The sequence below is a fragment of the Trachypithecus francoisi genome, unplaced genomic scaffold, assembly GCF_009764315.1.
Source record: "Trachypithecus francoisi isolate TF-2019V2 unplaced genomic scaffold, Tfra_2.0 Lachesis_group8, whole genome shotgun sequence".
NCBI lineage: Eukaryota > Metazoa > Chordata > Mammalia > Primates > Cercopithecidae > Trachypithecus > Trachypithecus francoisi.
In genome coordinates, this window is record NW_022681473.1 from 40,707,606 (window position 1) to 40,729,804 (window position 22,199).

Sequence of the window (22,199 nt, forward strand, 5' to 3'; positions counted from 1 at the left end):
ACTTACAAGCAGTACTCGAAAATCACAGATTCCTCTTTCGTGCCCCTAGTCCATGGCATAAGTTGCTCAATCTTCCTTGCCCTTGTATAAACCTAAAGAAAAATAAGGATTTTCAGGGTCATTTCAAATTCTGCATTAAAATACTGTTTGGGTACATAGCCTCCCGTGTACTTCTGTTCTTTCATAATATTTTCTTTTTCACATTCTACTATTTCCAGTACTACCACAAAAGAGTAGGAAAACAAATATGTGAAAAATAATTATAAAGTATAGGTGTGTAACTGAGCTATAGTCCCCGAAGACAGCCATACACAGTTATCTTCCTCTCCCTTTCATCGAGTGGAAAAGTTCATTTTTCCTTCCCTGGGATCTGGACTGGCTTCGCCTGCAGTCCAGATTGACCTTGTGATGCGGTTCATCCAATAGAAACTTCAGGTCCATGCTCAGCTCTTACAAGGACTGGCAGCTTTCACTTTCGGTCTTTTTTTGAAACCAGCTGCCACATAAGAACTTCAACTTTCCTGAGACCAACAAGCTGTAAAGAAGCAAAGCGCCCATGTAGAAAGGCCTGGTGGAATAGCTCTGTAAGTGAAGCCTTCTTGAACCTTTCAGTCTGGTCTAGCTATCACCTTAATGCAGCTGAATTAATAACCCCATCTGATGAAGCAAGGAACTGAGAACCACTCAGCTATCCATAGTCATTGCATAAAATCATGAGAAATAGTTTTGTTTTATGCCATTAAGTTTTGGAAGATCTATGATTCAGCAGTAGATACTGAAACAGTGTCTTAAACTGCTTAGCAGAAAAATAAATATGCAGTGAGGAGATTTGAAATAGAGCATAAACCATTTGAGAATCATCTTTGGATTTTTCTAAGCTGTTTATTATTAATTTTTTTTAAAGTTTATTAAATGGAAGATTAAACATTCTGCCTTCTCTAGTTGTTAGCTCTAGGAAGTTGGCCACATTAATTTCTATGTACCATCATATCACTATCATTAAAATGAAATTTTGTCCTTTGAGGTATGTAAAGAGTTTATAATATAATGTATGTGAAGTGCATAAAACAATATCAGCCATCAAGTAGGAATTCGTAAGTGTTGTAATTATGATTATTGCCATGATTTCTAATGGATATTAATTTCAAAAGTGTTAAAAAATTTCAAGAAAATTGTAACTTATTAAGTACCAAATAGAAACATTTATTTTACATCGAAGTACTATAATATAAAGTTCACTTTGGTTAGTCTAAAGAACTAACTTTTTTTTTCAAGCTGCTTCTTTTTTATTAAGAAACTTCAAAAGCCAATTTATGTTTAGTAATTGCAAATGTTTATAATATTCAATATAATATTGAAACTAATCTATTTCTTCTAACTTTTCTTCAAATATCAATTTATATTTTCAGTAATCATAATATTTTAATTCTTATTTTGTGCTTATTTTATGTATTTATTATAATTTATTCATCAAATATACTGACAGCTAGTATATTCAGTGTTTTGTACTAAGTACTAGAGATGTAAAGAAATTAAAATGGCCCCAGCGCAGCAACTCATGCCTGTAATCCCAGGACTTTAGGAGGCTGAGTTGGGCAAAACACCTGAGGTCAGGAGTTTGGAACGAGCCTGGCCAACATGGTGAAAACCCGTCTGTACCAAAAATACAAAAATTAGCCGGGTGTGGTGGCACGCACCTGTAGTCCCAGCTACTCAGGAGACTGTAGCACGAGAATTGCTTGAATTCAAGAAGGGGAGATTGCAGTGAGCTGAGATCACACCACTGCACTCCAGGCTGGATGACAGAGTGAGACTTTGTCTCAAAAAAAAAAAAAAAAAAAAAAAAAAAAAACAAAGAAATTGAAATAAATATAAAACTAAAAGGCAGAAAAAAATTCCTGGACTTGTGAAACTTACAGTTTTATCAAGGAGACAGACAATGACAAAAACCACAAGTTAATGTAATATTACATTAATAATAAGTAATAATAATTGCAATACTCTGATGTTTGGTGCTCTGGGGGACATTTAACTAGATAATATGTTATTTAGAAAAATGAAACAAAAGATCCCTTAATATGTAACAAAAAGCTCAATTCTTTAGGAAGAGAAGATACCGAATGAATGGTGTAGGCACGTGTGTGTCTGTGTGTGTGTGTAACTCAAAGTGTACAAAGGTATACAGGAGTCAATGAGGCTTCAGAGGTAGGTAGAGGTAAAATACACAGGCCTTGTGTTTTGTGGGTCAGAGGTTGAGTCAGGTAGATATAATTGGGTTCAAGCTTGAAAAAAATCACAATGTAGATAATAAGTAGAAAAACATGGAGATGTGTCAATTAAAAAGCCTGAATAAATTTCTGCTCACTTAACCCAGGAAATGTTTTGTAGTCATTGAGAATAATGAATTAGAGATGTATAAATTAATTTGTAGCAATACCTACATATTATTTAGGAAAACGCAAAAATGTAATATATAATTTTATATGGTAAATTTTAAAAGAACACTAAAATTAAATATAAATACTTCTAAAGTATGCATGAATGTTTGTGTGTATAGATATTTAATTTTGCATGGAAAATGACATGGAAGGGTGCAATATGTACTAGTTTTTTAACATAGGCTACATGAGTAGAGTGGAATGATGTGGATTTAGATGTAATAAGAGAGGGAGTATGGAGAAAAGCAAAGAAGAAAGAAAAATAGACTGTCAAATCATATGGTGTAATTACACATTTAAAAAATTACATATATGTTTACACATTTTTAAAAAACAGCAATTATTAAGTGAAAACAAAAAAATTGCTGGCAACACTGTGGAAATTGTGCTGATTAGGCTGTAGAGTAAAAGAGTGAGACTATTTAATATGATAGTACCATGATCCAGGTGAGAGGTGACAAGTTCTTGTGTTAAAGTAGTGGAGTATTCTATAAATCTTGTAAAACTGATGAAAAAAATGAAAAAAATAATGAGGTAGTGGAGTAAAAAATCAGATAGATGTTTAATAATTAAAGTATCTGATATTTTATGGTGTGCTAGATATGGAGATTTCAAAGTCGACTCCTGGCTTTTTAATCTGTACAGTGGCATTGAGTGATACATAAAACAGTGAAAGAGAACCAGGTTTTCAGGGAAGTGTTTTAGTTAAACAACACTTCATTTACATGCCTTTGAAGTGGAAATATTTGATGCCGGAGTGGAAATATTAATTGAATGTTTGGATGGCTGGTTTTGGAACTCAGAGGTAAATTCTGGAAATCAAATTTATGAGTAATCAGTATATAAGATGACAACGTCATGAAAAAGGTTGAGATTACCACCGAGTTAGGTAATAAAATGAACACCCTTTCTACCTGTTGAAAGGAGAGAGATCGAGCAGAAACCACATTCAAGAGAAAGATCTGTATGCCTGCATTTGCATCTATATAGGGTATGTTTAATTTAGTAGAGATTTGAATATATGTAAATGTCTATTGGATGAAATTTTGGGTTAAAAAATGAATCTCAATATTGTGCCAGAAGAGACAAAAGTGAATGAAATTCTAGATTCTCAAATCATTTTGACTCACAATGCAGACTAGAAATTAATTCATAGATTACCTAGCTCTACCTAAACTTTCAATGGTAATGTGTTTCTATTCCAGAAATGATTCCAATTTATATAATTCAACTGTTGTTTATTTTTCTTCATTGAATGAGACATTTACAATGCTATTGTAAATTTTAATTTTTCATGCATGGGCTAGTCAAAGGAAGTAGTGTGCATCACATAATTAAAGACTATTTTTAATTTGATTCATTAGGAATTTGTTCAATTTATGTCTTTCGCATACCATATGCAAATATGAAGTAAAATTTCAAGTTTGTTTACATACCACATGCGAATAAAGGTTGTTAGTTTTCTTGATCACAAAAATTGGCATAGAGAAATATTCTACAAGATTTTCTTATTAAAATACTGTTGACAATTATATATCTAAAAGTTTCTATAAATATGTTTTTGCTATTTTAAATATAGTTCTTTGAATACATGTGAGGCATCTTTGAAATAAAGTTGTATATAGAGGCAGTAGTGCTATTATTAGTCAAACATTATTAATTTCTTAAACAGTCATATTCAACTCCAATATTATTCCCATTTTATTTTATGAATGTTAGATGGCTATTCCCATGATAGCAACTTTCTCCAAAGCTTTTGTTCTTCCAAATGTAGAATATTATTCAAAAGGAAAGGCCTCACTTGAAGTCATGGATTTCAGTTTCTTTCTTGCCATACCCCTCTGTTGCATCTTGGATATGTCACTTACTGTTTCTGAACTTCTGTTTTTTCATATACAATATAAGAGGAGAAATGGTTGTTTCTAAAATGCTTTCTAAACTATCTTCAGTCCTATTAATCAATGCATAATTTTTTCTAAGTCCATAGTCCTCATTGTTAGCATCTTGGCAACGATTAAGGAAATAATCTCCAGAGTTAATGCTGACCATTAGTAAGAATATTAGTGCCATTTGTTTTCAAGAGTAAAAGTTTGTGTATGCTCCTTTAGTTATTCCTTGTTTTCTGGAGATTGCTTAACGTTTTCTACAGTGAAAATTTTGTTGCATAATTTGTTCTACTTTCTGGCATTAATGTGCAAAAATCTGAAGCATTCCTATACACCAATAACAGACAAACAGAGAGCCAAATCATGAGTGAACTCCTATTCACAATTACTTCAAAGAGAATAAAATACCTAGGAATCCAACTTACAAGGGACATGAAGGACCTCTTCAAGGAGAACTACAAACCACTGCTCAAAGAAATAAAAGAGGACAAAAACAAATGGAAGAAACAGTCCATGCTCATGGAAAGGAAGAATCGGTATCATGAAAATGGCCATAGTGCCCAAGGTAATTTATAGATTCAATGCTATCCCCATTAAGCTAACAATGACTTTCTTCACAGAATTGGAAAAAGCTACTTCAAAGTTCATATGGAACCAAAAAAAGGGCCTGCATTGCCAAGACAATCCTAAACCAAAAGATCAAAGCTGGAGGCATCACACTACCTGACTTCAAACTATACTACAAGGCTACAGTAACCAAAACAGCATGGTACTGGTACCGATACAGACCAATGGAACAGAACAGAACCCTCAGAAATAATACACACATCTACAACCATCTGATCTTTGACAAACCTGACAAAAACAAGAAATGGGGAAAGGAGTCCCTATTTAATAAATGGTGTTGGGAAAATTGGCTAGCCATATGTAGAAAGCTGAAACTGGATCCCTTCCTTACACCTTATACAAAAGTTAATTCAAGATGGATTAAAGACTTAAATGTTAGGGACTAAGTCTGAAAGAAAGTTGTAACAGCATTATGCTCTCTCTGAAGGTTCTAGGCATTCTCTGTAGAGTATGCTTTAACATCTTTTATAATATGGATAGGCTGGAGATTTTTCAAATCATCAAATTCTTGTTTCTTTTTATTTAATGGTGTGTTCCTCAATTTGACTTTTTCTGCTCACATTTTACTAACAGCAGCAAAGAGAAAACAGAACATATTTTTTCACAGATTGCTTGGAAATCTTGTCAACTAAATATTCAAATTTTAATTTTTACCCAACACTGTCTATTAATTCTGCCAAATTTTCTGAAAGTTTTTAACAAGGATTGCCTCTTCTCCGATGTCCAATAACATGCTACTCATTTCTTTCTGAGAACTCACCAGAAGCACCCTTAATGTTTGTATTTCTAGAGACATACTGTTCTTGATGATGTATGTAGTCCCTAAGAAAATTGGAGATTTCCTTACTATCTTCACTTTCAACTGAGGCCTCATCAAAATTGCTGGTTATATTATTCATATAAATTATATTATTCATATATATATTGTTCATATAAATCAATGGTTATATTTCTGACAATAATTTCTTCAAGGCAATATATACTTTTTCCAGCATGCATCTCAAAATTCTTTCAGTCTTTGCCATTACAAAATGCCAGAACCAATTAACCATGTTTAGGTATTTGTTACAACAGTACCCATGACTGGTACCAAAATCTGTATTTGTTGCTTGGGGTTTCCATAACAAAGTACCACAAAGTAAATTGTTTAAGACAATAAAAGTGCATTCTGTCACATTAGGGTAGACTAGAAGTCTTAAGTAAAGGTGTCAGCATGGACAAGCTCCTTCTGTAAGTCCTATGGAAGAATCCTGTTTCCTCTTCAGCTACTCATGGCTCTTAGCAGTCTTTGACTTTTCATAATTTCAATATTTAAAAAACTTTATGGTGAGAGTTCAGTTGAATTTACTTTGTTTATATTTCTGTATTAAAATATCATCTTATTTACATCAATGAACTTGGATATAAACTTACAAACATAAAGCCATAATGCAGAAGTTTCTTCACTTAGACTTTCTGAAATAAATCAAAACTAAGAATAGCGTTCCTACATTCCAGAGTGAAAACTTTACCATTTACTACCCATATTTTTGTGTTATGAGTCACAGGAAATATGCAATTTGTTTTGAAGATAGTTTTGAAACTCATTCACTAAAAACAAATCAATGAACAAACTGATAGGCCTTAAACTGTGTGATTATAGAATAATACCTGGTTGATGCTTCATCTCTTCCTTGAATAAAATTTGTACTTTTTTGGTTATATTTTTGTTATTATATTTTCTGCTAGTCTTAGGAACCTTCTTCTTAATTGTAGGATAGTCTCAGTTATTGCTTATGTATTTGCTTCTAGTGAAAGCTTTTAAGAGCCCACTTTCTTTCTACAGGTGATTTTTCTCCTCTGCTCATTGTTTACTGTCTGATTTGCTGGTTAATGGGGTTGAATTAATGTTACTAGCACATTTCCTTCCCTCTTTCCTTCAATTCTAGTTCTGAGATAGTACTCATAGCATAAGTCCTTCTACTGGACCTAGCATTTGGGTGCCCCACTGATTCTGGGGATGGACTGCACACTTGCTTTAATATTCCATTTGTTTAAGCAGTAAGAAGAGACTTGAGTACGTGTGTTTAAGCAGTAAGAAGAGCATTGAGTACCTGTGTTGCCTAATAGGTGGTAAGTTTCATTGTTTTTCAATCTGTTTGTTCTCATTCTTGTCTCAGATGCTAGGTCTTTATTTTTCCTACCCCAATATTGCTGAGTAAAATTACATTGCCTATTGCCAAAGTCCTAAATATTATAATTGATTATCTGAATTATTCCTTATAATGCTTTGTTATGCAAGAGAATCCTTGTGACAGTTTTATTTTTATTTTATTTATTTATTTTACCAACTATGAACACAACACATTGGAATTTTGGTCTGCATGATTAGCAGATTTTATTAATTAAATAATGTTTTCCCCACGCATAATCTCACTCCAACCCATGGTTCCTGTATGCATTTTGAATTTTCAATGTATTGTTTCAATATACAGGATGTTAACTATTAAAATATAACAAAGAAAACTTGAGTTTTCTCTTCTGAGAAGTAAGTCAAAGCAAGAAAAGAGTCCCAGGTTTTTTCTTTTGCACTAGACAAATGCTGTTAAGGCAGTTTCATCTCAGCAGAACTTACGCATTTTTCTAAACTAACATTCACACTCATTGAACTATTCAATATTTTACTGAGGTCAAGCTCCAGAGAAACTTTATATACAAAAAAGGCTTTATTTTAGCATATATATTTAAGTTTCAACCCCAAGATATCCTAAGAAGTAAGTTTAGCAAATAAGTTTTTTTATAATCATTGAACATAATATGGTCTCTGGATCTGCAGTACATGCAATTTGTTAAAAATGCAAATCCCAAGGCCCACCTCCAGACTTACTAAATCAGGAACTCTTCAGAGTGGAGCCCAGAAATGTGTGTTTTGACAAGCTGTGTTGGCCAAGGAAATGTTCCACTCAGATCTCCTGTTGTGGGAGCAAGGTTAACTGATGGCCTCAACTGTTCTGCTTTTGCATCCGGACTCACTTTTGCGTAAGGACTACTCCTACCCAATGACTGAGTAGAGCAGGTGTACTAAAGGAGGCAGATTTCTTCAAGATGCAAGACCTTTAACAGGCAATTTTGGCCCACTGTAATACTTTGGCCAAAGCATTTTAGAACTCTGCTGCAGTCTGAGACTCTTCATATCAAATACTTCCTCACCTCTACCCCTCACTGGGGTCACTCTTACATCTTAGTCTGAATGCTTCCTGCCCCTCTTTGACTCTCTGTTCTTCATCTGTACAGCCCTTTCCTTCAATGTCTATTTTGTACCTATAATTTCATTTTAACATCAGTTCACTAGAAGACCCTAATTAACCCATGTAATGCAAGGAATGGTGCAAGAAAACAGGAGGTATGGATGGATATTTTGGAGAACTAAAACTAACATTCAGTCTTCTCAAGCATTCTGATGCACATCAAAGTCTGAAAACCAGTCCTACAGGTCTTTACCATTTTCACTATAGCTATCAGTATTTAGCAGATCACAGTTCTTATATTGAGGAAATTATCAAGTGCTTTATCCTTCTGTGTATCGCTTCTTAGACGCTAGCTGAATTCAGGGGAAAATTGGCAAAAAACGACATTTAACCATCTCAATGAAATTTCTAATTAAACTTAAAGAAAATTGAAACTATTATCTAGCAAAAAGACACATACTGCTGCAGAAACTTATAGGTGGCAAAGAGAATAAACGAAGATAGAAAATAGCTTAATGAGAATAAATGAATTCTGTGAAATGATGAAAACAAGTGTATTCTTGTATATCTTATACGATCCTCCAAAATTTGATTATTCTGGATCTTTATTTAGTATATTACTCCACAATTGCAAGTTGTGGTTATTGCATCCACAATAAGGTAACTGCCAGAATTATACAACATTCTAAGCGTGAACACATTCTATTGACAAGCCCCGGAATGATTGATCATTGACTAAAAGTGAACACTTGAAATGGGTACATTGTGTGATGCTGAGGAGTGAGCACAGTATCAGATAGGAAGTTTTTAAGCCCTTGTCCTTTCCTTCTCTCCCTACTCTAGTGCTCCCTCATGGCTATTGTTAACACCTTTATGTCCACGAGAACCCAATGTTCAGCTCCCACTTATAAGTGAGCATATGTGTTATATGGTTTTCTGTTCCTGTGTTAATACACTTAGGATAATAGCCTCCAGCTGCATCCATGTTGCTGCAAAGAACATAATTTCATTCTCTTTATGGCTGCATGGTGTTCCATGGTGTTATGAAACACATTTTCTTCATCGAGTCCACCTTTGATGGATACCAAAGTTGTTTACATGTCTTTGCTCTTGTGAACAGTGCCGTTAGAAACATATGGGTGCAGGTGTCCTTTTGGTAGAATAATTTATTTTCTTGTATATATATATATATATACTCAATAATGGGATTGCTGGGTTCAGTGGTAGTTCTATTTTAAGCTCTTTTAGAAATCTCCAAATTGCTTTCCACAGAGGCTAATTTACATTCCCACCAGAAGTTTACAAGCATTTCATTTCTTTTGTAGCCTTGCCAGCATCTGGTGTTTCTTGATGTTTTAGACGTTCTGATGGGTAGGAGGTGCTATCTCATTGTGGTTTTGATTTGCATTTCTCTAATGATTAGTGATGTGGAGAATTTCTTTATATGTTTGTCAGTTACTTGTATGTCTTCTTTTGAAAAGTGTCTGCTTATGTCTTCTGCCCACAAATTAATGGGGTTGATTTTTTTCTTGTTTAATTGTTTAAGTTCTTTATAAATAAATTCTGGATATTAGATGCTTGTCATATGCATAATTTGTGAATATTTTCTCCCATTCTGTAAATTGTCTATTTGCTCTGTTTCTTCTGATGTGCAGAAGCTCTTTAGTTTAACTTGATTTCACTGGTCAATTCTTGTTTTATAGCAGTTGCTTTTGAAGACTTAGCCATATTTCCCAAGGCCAATACCCAGAATGGTGTTTCCTTAGGTTTTCTTCTAGGATTCTTACAGTTTAAGGTCTTATATTTAAATCTTTACTCCATCTTGAGTTAATTTTTGTATATGGTAAAATTTAAGGATCCAGCTTCATTTTTCTGTATACAGCTGGGCCAGCTCTCCCAGTATCATTTATTCAATAGAAAACTCTTTCCACATAGCTTATTTTTGTTAACTTTCTGGAAGATCAGATGGCTGTAGGTGTGCAACTTTATTTGTAGATTCTCTCTTTTGTTTCATTGGTTGATGTGTTTTTAGACCAGTGCCATGCTGTTTTGGATATTATAGCCTTATAGTAGCCTCCAGTTTTGTTCGTTTTCCTGAGGCTTTGGTTATTCGAGCTCTTTTTGATTCCACATGAAGTTTAGAATAGTTTTTTCCTAATTGTATAAAAATGACATCAGTAATTTGATATGAATAGAATTTAATCTGTAGATTGCTTTGGAAAGTGTGACCATTTTAATGATATTGATTCTCCCAATCCACGAACATGAAATATTTTTCCATTTATTTGTGTAATCTATTATCTCTTTCAGCAGTGTTTTGTAGCTCTTCTTGTAGATCCTTGGTTAGATATATTTCCAGGTTGTGTGAGTGTGTGTCTTTATTTGGTTCCTAGCTTGAAAGTTATTCCTGTACAGAACTGATGTTTTACATTGATTTGTTTTATCCAGAAACATTACTGAAGTCTTTTATCAGTTCCAGGAGCCTTTGGTGAAGATTGTAGGATTTTCTATGTATAAAATCATATCATCAGTGAAGAACACAGTTTGAATTCTTTTCCTATTTGGTTGCCTTTTATTTATTTCTCTTGACTGACTGCTGTGGCAAGGAATTCTAGTAGTATGTTGAATAGAAGTGGTGAAATTAAGCATACTTGTCTTGTTCCAGTGAATGAGGGGAATGCTTCCAGCTTTTGCCCATTCAATATGATATTGGCTATGGGTTTGTCATAAATGGCTTTTATTATTTTGGTGTATGCTCCTTCAACGTCTAGTTTGTTGAGGGTTTTTAACATGAAGAAATGTTGGATTCAATCAAAAGCTTTTTCCACATCTATTGAGATGATAATATGGTTTGCGTTAATTCTGTTTATGTGGTGAATCATATTTATTGATTTGTATATGTTGAACTAAACTTACACCCCAGGAATAAAGTCTATTTGTTATGAAATAATTTTTGATGTGCTACTGGATTTGATTTGCTAGTATTTTGTTGAGGATTTTTGTGTCCATGTTCATTGGAGATATTGACCTCTAGTTTTTTTTTTCTTTTTTTGTCATTTCTCTTCCAGGTTTTCATATCAGAGTGATGCTGGCTTCATAGAATGAGTTTAGGAGGAATCCTTCCCCCTTAATTTTTTGAAATAGTTTCACTAGAATTGGTACCAGCTCTTTTTTTGTGTGTATCTTGTAAAATTTGGATCTGAATCCATCTTAGAAATTTATTTACTTTTCTCCAGATTTTCTAGTTTGTGTGAATAGAGGTGTTGTTAATAGTATCTGAAGTTCTTTTATATTTCTGTGGGCTTGGTTGTAATGTCACCTTTGTTGTTTCTGATTGTGCTTATCTGGCTCTTCTTTATTTGTTAATGTGTCTAATGATCTGTCAATTTATCCTTTTTAAAAAAGAAATTTTGATTTCATTGGCTCTTTGTATGGAGTTTTGGTCTCAATTACATTATCTTATTCTCTAATTTTAGTTTTTTTATTTCCTTCTGCTAACGTTGGAGTTGGTTTATTTTTCATTTTTAGTTTCTCTACATAACAATCTTAGATCATTAATTTGAGATCTTTCTAATTTTTTGCAACAGGTGTTTACTACTATAAACTTTCTTCTTAACACTGCTATGACTACAACCCAGAGATTTTGGTATGTTGTTTCTCTATTTTCATTTATTTCAAAATCTTTTTGTATTTCTTCCTTAAATGTGTTGTTTACCCAAAAGTCACTCTGGGGCAAGTTGTTTAATTTCCATGTAATTGTATGATTTTGAGAGATCTTTTTGGCATTGATTTCTATTTAAATTCCATTATGGTCTGAGCATATAATGGTATAATTTCAATTTTTTTTGAATTTGTTGAGACTTATTTTATGGTCCATGTGGTCGACCTTGGAGTATGTTCCATGTGCAGATGCGAAGATACATATTCTGCAGTTGACGGGTTAAGTATTTTGTAGATGTTTATTATGTGCAATTGGCCATGTGTTGAGTTTAAGTCTAGAGTTTTGTCATTAGTTTTCTTCCTCAGTAATATGCTTAACACTATCAGTGTGTTGAGATCCCTCACTATTATTGTGTGGCTTTCTAAGTTTTTCTGGGGTCTAGAAGTACTTGTTTTATGAATCTAGGTTCTCCAGTGTTTGGTAAGTATATATTAAGATAGTTAAGTCTTCCTGTTTAATTGAATATTTTATTATTATGTAATACCTTTCTCTGTTCCTTTTCACTATTGTTGGTTTAAAGTTTGCATCATCTGATATATGCCTTTAATTTTTTTTTTTTTTTTTTTTTTTTTTTTTTTTTAGTGTTGACCTTGGACAGTCTGGTGATCATATTCCTTGGTGATGTTCATCATATATAATATCTCAAAGGTGTTCTCTGGATTTTTTTGTATATGGATGTATACTTATCTAACAAGATTTTTTTTTTTGAATAATTCCCTCAAATATGTTTTCTAATTTTTTTACAATTTCCTCCTTCTGTCAGAAATGCCAGTAATTCATAGATTTGTTCATTTTACATAATCCCATATTTCTCAATGACTTTAATGTTTTTAAATGTTGTTTTCTTTATGTTTCCCTAACTAGATTAGTTTGAAAGATTAATCTTCAAGCTCTGCAATTATTTCCTCTGCCTGTCCTAGTCTATTGATAAAGCTTTCATTTGTATTTTGAAATTTCTTAAGTGAGTTTAGAAAACTCTGACTTTTTAATTCCAGAAGCTCATCTTTTCTGTTAAGATGTTTATTTCTTCTGTCATTTCCTGAATTGCTTTAGAAATCTCTTTGTGTTGATTTTTAACCTTTTCTTGGATCTCTTTGTGCTTCCCTGCAACAATTCTGGTGGGTTCCCTTTTCCCTTTTCATATCTTTATGCACTATCTTGCTATTTCCAAGTGGCTGATGCATGCTAAAGGCCTCTAATTCATCACCTTGGAATAAAAAAAAAAAATCATTTTTTTCCACATTAGAATGTATTGCATCATCTTAGTTAACCATTACCATTTTTGTCTTGTTTCACAGCTTTATATTTACACTTGTAAAAATTTTAAATTAATTTCTTATTTAAAAGTTTTACGGGCGGAGCAAGATGGCCGAATAGGAACAGCTCCAGTCTCCAACTCCCAGCGCGAGCGACACAGAAGACCGGTGATTTCTGCATTTACAACTGAGGTACTGGGGTCATCTCTCTAGGGAGTGCCGGACAATCGGTGCGGGTCAGCTGCTGCAGCCTGACCAGCGTGAGCTGAAGCAGGGCGAGGCATCGCCTCACCTGGAAGCGCAAGGGGGAAGGAAATCCGTTTTCCTAGCCAGGGGAACTGAGACACACAACACCTGGAAAATCGGGTAACTCCCACCCCAATACTGCGCTTTAAGGAAACAGGCACACCAGGAGAATATATCCCACACCTGGCCGGAAGGGTCCCACGCCCACGGAGCCTCCCTCACTGCTAACACAGCCGTCTGCGGCGATCTATCCGCAAGGCAGCAGCGAGGCTGGGGGAGGGGCGCCCGCCATTGCTGAGGCTTAAGTAGGTAAACAAAGCCGCTGGGAAGCTGGAACTGGGTGGAGCTCACAGCAGCTCAAGGAAGCCTGCCTGTCTCTGTAGACTCTACCGCTGCGGACAGCGCACAGCTGCAGTCCATTAGGGGAAAGAGCGGGGCCGCTGCAGACCCGAACGACTCTGTCTGACAGCTTTGGGGAGAGCCGTGGATCTCCTAACGCGGAGGTTGAGATCTGAGAACGGACAGACTGCCTGCTCAGGTGGGTCCCTGACCCCTGAGTAGCCTAGCTGGGAGACATCCCCGACTAGGGGCAGTCTGATACCCCACACCTCACAGGGTGGCGTCACCCCTGAGAGGAAACTTCCAAAGAAAGAATCAGACAGGTACACTCGCTGTTCAGCATTATTCTATCTTCGGCAACCTCTGCTGCTGATACCCAGGCAAACAGGGTCTGGAGTGGACCTCAAGCAATCTCTAACAGACCAACAGACAGTCCTTCTGACTGTCAGACGGAAAACTATCAAACAGGAAGGACACGTATACCAAAACCCCATCAGTACGTCACCATCATCAAAGTCCAGAGACAGATAAAACCACAAAGATGGGGAAGAAGCAGGGCAGAAAAGCTGGAAATTCAAAAAATAAGAGCGCATCTCCCCCTGCAAAGGAGCGCAGCCCATCGCCAGCAACGGATCAAAGCTGGTCAGAGAATGACTTTGACGAGATGAGAGAAGAAGGCTTCAGTCCATCAAACCTCTCAGAGCTAAAGGAGGAATTACGTAGCCAGCGCAAAGAAACTAAAAATCTTGAAAAAAAAGTGGAAGAATTGACAGCTAGACTAATTAATGCAGAGAAGATCATAAACGAAATGACAGAGATGAAAACCATGACACGAGAAATACGTGACAAATGCACAAGCTTCGGTAACCGACTCGATCAACTGGAAGAAAGAGTATCAGCGATTGAGGATCAAATGAATGAAATGAAGCGAGAAGAGAAAACCAAAAGAAAAAAGAAGAAAAAGAAATGAACAAAGCCTGCAAGAAGTATGGGATTATGTAAAAAGACCAAATCTACGTCTGATTGGGGTGCCTGAAAGTGAGGGGGAAAATGGAACCAAGTTGGAAAACACTCTTCAGGATATCATCCAGGAGAACTTCCCCAACCTAGTAGGGCAGGCCAACATTCAAATTCAGGAAATACAGAGAACGCCACAAAGATACTCCTCCAGAAGAGCAACTCCAAGACACATAATTGCCAGATTCACCAAAGTTGAAATGAAGGAAAAAATCTTAAGGGCAGCCAGAGAGAAAGGTCGGGTTACCCACAAAGGGACGCCCATCAGAATAACAGCAGACCTCTCGGCAGAAACTCTACAAGCCAGAAGAGAGTGGGGGCCAATATTCAACGTTCTTAAAGAAAAGAATTTTCAACCGAGAATTTCATATCCAGCCAAACTAAGCTTCATCAGTGAAGGAGAAATAAAATCCTTTACAGATAAGCAAATGCTTAGAGATTTTGTCACCACCAGGCCTGCCTTACAAGAGACCCTGAAGGAAGTCCTAAACATGGAAAGGAACAACCGGTACCAGCCATTGCAAAAACATGCCAAAATGTAAAGACCATCGAGGCTAGGAAGAAACTGCATCAACTAACGAGCAAAATAACCAGTTAATATCATAATGACAGGATCAAGTTCACACATAACAATATTAACCTTAAATGTCAATGGACTAAATGCTCCAATTAAAAGACACAGACTGGCAAACTGGATCAAGAGTCAAGACCCATCAGTCTGCTGTATTCAGGAGACCCATCTCACATGCAGAGACATACATAGGCTCAAAATAAAGGGATGGAGGAAGATCTACCAAGCAAATGGAGAACAAAAAAAAGCAGGGGTTGCAATCCTAGTCTCTGATAAAACAGACTTTAAACCATCAAAGATCAAAAGAGACAAAGAAGGCCATTACATAATGGTAAAGGGATCAATTCAACAGGAAGAGCTAACTCTCCTAAATATCTATGCACCCAATACAGGAGCACCCAGATTCATAAAGCAAGTCCTTAGAGACCTACAAAGAGACTTAGACTCCCATACAATAATAATGGGAGACTTCAACACTCCACTGTCAACATTAGACAGATCAACGAGACAGAAAGTTAACAAGGATATCCAGGAATTGAACTCATCTCTGCACCAAGCGGACCTAATAGACATCTATAGAACTCTCCACCCCAAATCAACAGAATATACATTCTTCTCAGCACCACATCGCACTTATTCCAAAATTGACCACATAATTGGAAGTAAAGCACTCCTCAGCAAATGTACAAGAACAGAAATTATAACAAACTGTCTCTCAGACCACAGTGCAATCAAACTAGAACTCAGGACTAAGAAACTCAATCAAAACCGCTCAACTACATGGAAACTGAACAACCTGCTCCTGAATGACTACTGGGTACATAACGAAATGAAAGCAGAAATAAAGATGTTCTTTGAAACCAATGAGAACAAAGATACAACATACCAGAATCTCTGGGACACATTTAAAGCAGTGTGTAGAGGGAAATTTATAGCACTAAATGCCCACAAGAGAAAGCAGGAGAGATCTAAAATTGACACTCTAACATCACAATTAAAAGAACTAGAGAGGCAAGAGCAAACACATTCAAAAGCTAGCAGAAGGCAAGAAATAACTAAGATCAGAGCAGAACTGAAGGAGATAGAGACACAAAAAACCCTCCAAAAAATCAATGAATCCAGGAGTTGGTTTTTTGAAAAGATAAACAAAATTGACAGACCGCTAGCTAGACTAATAAAGAAGAAAAGAGAGAAGAATCAAATAGACGCAATAAAAAATGATAAAGGGGATATCACCACCGACCCCACAGAAATACAAACAACCATCAGAGAATACTATAAATGCCTCTACGCAAATCAACTAGAAAATCTAGAAGAAATGGATAATTTCCTGGACACTTACACTCTCCCAAGACTAAACCAGGAAGAAGTTGAATCCCTAAATAGACCAATAGCAGGCTCTGAAATTGAGGCAACAATTAATAGCCTACCCACCAAAAAAAGTCCAGGACCAGATGGATTCACAGCTGAATTCTACCAGAGGTACAAGGAGGAGCTGGTACCATTCCTTCTGAAACTATTTCAATCAATAGAAAAAGAGGGAATCCTCCCTAACTCTTTTTATGAGGCCAACATCATCCTGATACCAAAGCCTGGCAGAGACACAACAAAAAAGAGAATTTTAGACCAATATCCCTGATGAACATCGATGCAAAAATCCTCAATAAAATACTGGCAAACCGGATTCAGCAGCACATCAAAAAGCTTATCCACCATGATCAAGTGGGCTTCATCCCTGGGATGCAAGGCTGGTTCAACATTCGCAAATCAATAAACGTAATCCAGCATATAAACAGAACCAAAGACAAGAACCACATAATTATCTCAATAGATGCAGAAAAGGCTTTTGACAAAATTCAACAGACCTTTATGCTAAAAACGCTCAATAAATTTGGTATTGATGGAACGTACCTGAAAATAATAAGAGCTATTTATGACAAACCCACAGCTAATATCATACTGAATGGGCAAAAACTGGAAAAATTCCCTTTGAAAACTGGCACAAGACAGGGATGCCCTCTCTCACCACTCCTATTCAACATAGTGTTGGAAGTTCTGGCTAGGGCAATCAGGCAAGAGAAAGAAATCAAGGGTATCCAGTTAGGAAAAGAAGAAGTCAAATTGTCCCTGTTTGCAGATGACATGATTGTATATTTAGAAAACCCCATCGTCTCAGCCCAAAATCTCCTTAAGCTGATAAGCAACTTCAGCAAAGTCTCAGGATACAAAATTATGTGCAAAAATCACAAGCATTCTTATACACCAGTAACAGACAAGCAGAGAGCCAAGTCAGGAATGAACTTCCATTCACAATTGCTTCAAAGAGAATAAAATACCTAGGAATCCAGCTTACAAGGGATGTAAAGGACCTCTTCAAGGAGAACTACAAACCACTGCTCAGTGAAATCAAAGAGGACACAAACAAATGGAAGAACATACCATGCTCATGGATAGGAAGAATCAATATCGTGAAAATGGCCATACTGCCCAAGGTGATTTATAGATTCAATGCCATCCCCATCAAGCTACCAATGACTTTCTTCACAGAATTGGAAAAAACTGCTTTAAAGTTCATATGGAACCAAAAAAGAGCCCGCATTGCCAAGACAATCCTAAGTCAAAAGGACAAAGCTGGAGGCGTCACGCTACCTGACTTCAAACTATACTACAAGGCTACAGTAACCAAAACAGCATGGTACTGGTACCACAACAGAGATATAGACCAATGGAACAGAACAGAGTCCTCAGAAATAATACCACACATCTACAGCCATCTGATCTTTGACAAACCTGAGAGAAACAAGAAATGGGGAAAGGATTCCCTATTTAATAAATGGTGCTGGGAAAATTGGCTAGCCATAAGTAGAAAGCTGAAACTGGATCCTTTCCTTACCCCTTATACGAAAATTAATTCAAGATGGATTAGAGACTTAAATGTTAGACCTAATACCATAAAAACCTAGAAGAAAATCTAGGTAGTACCATTCAGGACATAGGCATGGGCAAGGACTTCATGTCTAAAACACCAAAAGCAACGACAGCAAAAGCAAAAATTGACACATGGGATCTAATTAAACTAAAGAGCTTTTGCACAGCTAAAGAAACTACCATCAGAGTGAACAGGCAACCTACAGAATGGGAAAAAATTTTTGCAACCTACTCATCTGACAAAGGGCTAATATCCAGAATCTACAAAGAACTCAAACAAATATACAAGAAAAAAACAAACAACCCCATCAAAAAGTGGGGAAAGGATATGAACAGACATTTCTCAAAAGAAGACATCCATACAGCCAACAGACACATGAAAAAATGCTCATCATCACTCGCCATCAGAGAAATGCAAATCAAAACTACAATGAGATACCATCTCACACCAGTTAGAATGGCAATCATTAAGAAGTCAGGAAACAACAGGTGTTGGAGAGGATGTGGAGAAATAGGAACACTTTTACACTGTTGGTGGGATTGTAAACTAGTTCAACCATTATGGAAAACAGTATGGCGATTCCTCAAGGATCTAGAACTAGATGTACCATATGACCCAGCCATCCCACTACTGGGTATATACCCAAAGGATTATAAATTACTCTACTACAAAGACACATGCACACGTATGTTTATTGCGGCACTATTCACAATAGCAAAGACTTGGAATCAACCCAAATGTCCATCTGTGACAGACTGGATTAAGAAAATGTGGCACATATACACCATGGAATACTATGCAGCCATAAAAAAGGATGAGTTTGCGTCCTTTGTAGGGACATGGATGCAGCTGGAAACCATCATTCTTAGCAAACTATCACAAGAAGAGAAAACCAAACACCGCATGTTCTCACTCATAGGTGGGAACTGAACAATGAGATCACTTGGACTCGGGAAGGGGAACATCACACACTGGGGCCTATCATGGGGAGGGGGGAGGAGGGAGGGATTGCATTGGGGAGTTATACATGATATAAACGTCATGCACATGTACCCTAGAACTTAAAGTATAATAAAAAATAAAAAAATAAAAAAAAAATTAAAAAAAATAAAAGTTTTACTGAATAACTCACTTAACAAGTAACGTTTTTAAATAAAGCCAGGTTTACTTTATTAAACATACTTGAATAAATATTGAATTTTCAAAATATATTTAATAGAATTGGCCAATTGTATCCTATATCTCAATCCTGACCTCCTTAAAGTTATCAGATCAATTTTGAGAAGGAATAAAACATAGGAACGAAGAGTTTAAGGATTTAACTTTATATTTACATCCTCACTGTCACTTAGCACAAATGCTGTCAGACTTTTTAAGTGAATTTTTCCGATACATATTAATGGAATAATGTTAGTATATATACTGAAAAGGTTCTCATTTTAATACTATCACTGCAGAAAGTTTGTGGGTTAATGAAAAATTACATAAGTGAGAAAATTTTAAAGTGACATACATGTCTGAAATAAAAATATATTAAACAGATAAATATGTGTTCCAATATCAGTAAATGGTACTTGAACTGGGTTCTAATAAATGATGTTCTGAAGTTATTTCATAAACCATAGACATATTTTCTCTGCTGCAAATAAATGCTCTGTGAAGCAATATGAAGAATAATTTTTCTAGAGTATGACTTTCTACCAATCATTTACACTTGCTCCTCCTCTGTTTGCTTCACAAATTTTTATGCATCTCTTATTTGTTAAGTTTGTTGAATGCACTGAGAAAAGTTTTCATATTGAATATTTATACTTTTAAAACTTTATGTATTACTTCAACCTTTTTTTCTTTTTCTTTTTTTTTTTTTTTTGGAGACAGGGTCTGGCTCTGCCACCCAGGATGAAGTTCAGCAGCATGATTTCAGCTCACTGCAACCTCCGCCATCAGGGATAAGTCATCCTCCCCCCTCAGTCTCCTGAGTGTCTAGGACTATAGGCATGTGCCACCATGTCTGGCTAATTTTTCTTTTTTTGGTGGAGACAGAGTTTTGCCATATTGCTCCGACTGGTCTTGAACTCCTGGGCTCAGGCTATCTGACCGTCATGGTCTCCCAAAGTGCTGGGATCGCAGACATGAACCCCTGTGTCTGGCTGACTTATTTTTAAATAATTTCTGAAAATGCACAAAGCTTAATTATGTAGCTTGGCATATTTTCAAAAATGTATACACTTCTGTAACTATTACCCAACTCAAGATTAAAAAAAAAAATTCTTTCGCTTCTGAAGTCTCCCTTATATTTCTTATATTTCCATTTTATGCCTTTGTCCCAAAGAAGTAATCATTCTTCTATCAGTACAGGTTAGTATTTTTAGCTCTGAACTTTATATAAATGGAATTACACAGCATATACTATTTTGTGTTTAGTGTATTATCCCACCAGACATAAGTCACCAAAAATCTATTTTTGCACTATTTTTATTAATTATTGACAATTTAAGTTATATAGTTATAACAACAAGGACCAGTAGCAAAAATAGTTATATCATTAAGTGCAGATGAAATTTAGCCAGCACCTATGACTTAGGTTTATTTGGATAATGAGATTTGGAACATTTTGAGTTGATGATATTTAGATGAGATTTTGGAATTAGCTAAAAAAAAAAATGGGGATGTTAGGATTAGGAGAATAAATTTGGCACATAAGCAGATACAAATTTTGGGAGAGACATAGGGATGACTACAGTAGGTTGAATAGCACACTCCTCCAAATATTATGTCCACACAGAACCTTAGACTATAATCTTATGTAGAAGTAAGGTTTGTGCAGATGTAATCAAGTTAAGATTGAGTCTTACTGGACTAAATTAGGCCCTACATCCAATATGTCAAGTGTTCTTACAAAAAGAGGAGAAGAGACACAGACGTAAACACAGGGGAGAAGGCCATATGCAGATTGACACAGAGATTGGAGTAATGCTAATGATTGCCAGGTATTGCTGTGAACCAGCAGAAGTGAGAAAGAAACAGGGAAGAATTCATCCCTAGACTCTTCATTGGGAGCATGGTCCATGGACACCTTTATGTCAGACAGCTAGCTTCCAACACTGAGAGAATAGACTTCTGTTGTTTTTAGCCACTATTTGTGGCAATTTGCTATGGTAATCCTAATAACTAATACATATGTTTTTAATTCTGTTTTTAATTTCTTTTGCCTTTGCTACTCGTGATGCTTTATATCCCAATACAATTTAAACACTGTCAGAAAAGTTAGTGTCTTTCTAAAACATCTGTTTTGAGAATAACTTTATCTAACTTAAAAGCATTTCATTTCTTTTTTTTTTTTATTATTATTATACTTTAAGTTCTAGGGTACATGTGCATAACGTTTATATCATGTATAACTCCTAAAGCAAAGTTCATTATTTTGGAGCAGTCTTTTAAAATCAGGAATCAATCTACTGTGTTATTCTCATTCCATCATTTACCTACTTCTCACTAAATCTGTATCTTTCGCTTACCTGCTCTCTCCCTTTCCTCATTGCTACCTGTGCACATGCTGATTATCTGCCCTGCTACCCATCTTACTTTTCTATACCAAGGCCCAACTTCAAAACATCTATACCATGAAAGTTTCTCTATCACTTGCAATTGGTTTTAATCGCTTTGGAATTTCTGTTGTGATTTACACATGTTATTTCAGCAGCTGCTATATTGCATTTTAATTTTTTATGTAGCAAAGCAGGTTTCTTTATTCTTTATTTCTGCCAGATCATGGTATCTGCTGAGATTAAAGCAACCTAGTAGGCTTTGTTATTTAACTAAAGACACACTGTCTCTGCTTTTTAAAAATCATATGAAGTTTCAATTTACTAGCTATGCTAGTAGGAGCGAAAGTTCTGGGTGAATTTTTACACAGCTTCCCTCAAGCAAGCCCACTGGGGT

The 22,199-nt window shown here is 35.7% G+C and overlaps 1 long non-coding RNA gene across 2 annotated transcripts; it reads left to right on the forward strand.

Moving 5' to 3' along the window:
• Window positions 1-481: 481 nt before the first annotated feature.
• On the forward strand, window positions 482-21,536 carry LOC117080081. 2 transcript variants are annotated; one of them, XR_004435710.1, is made up of 5 exons: window positions 499-584; window positions 6,993-7,063; window positions 11,766-11,824; window positions 12,482-12,547; window positions 20,136-21,536. It is a non-coding gene; the product is annotated as an uncharacterized LOC117080081 (long non-coding RNA). The 2 variants fall into 2 exon arrangements; XR_004435711.1 differs by lacking the exon at window positions 6,993-7,063 and having other exon boundaries at window positions 482-584.
• Window positions 21,537-22,199: the final 663 nt, after the last annotated feature.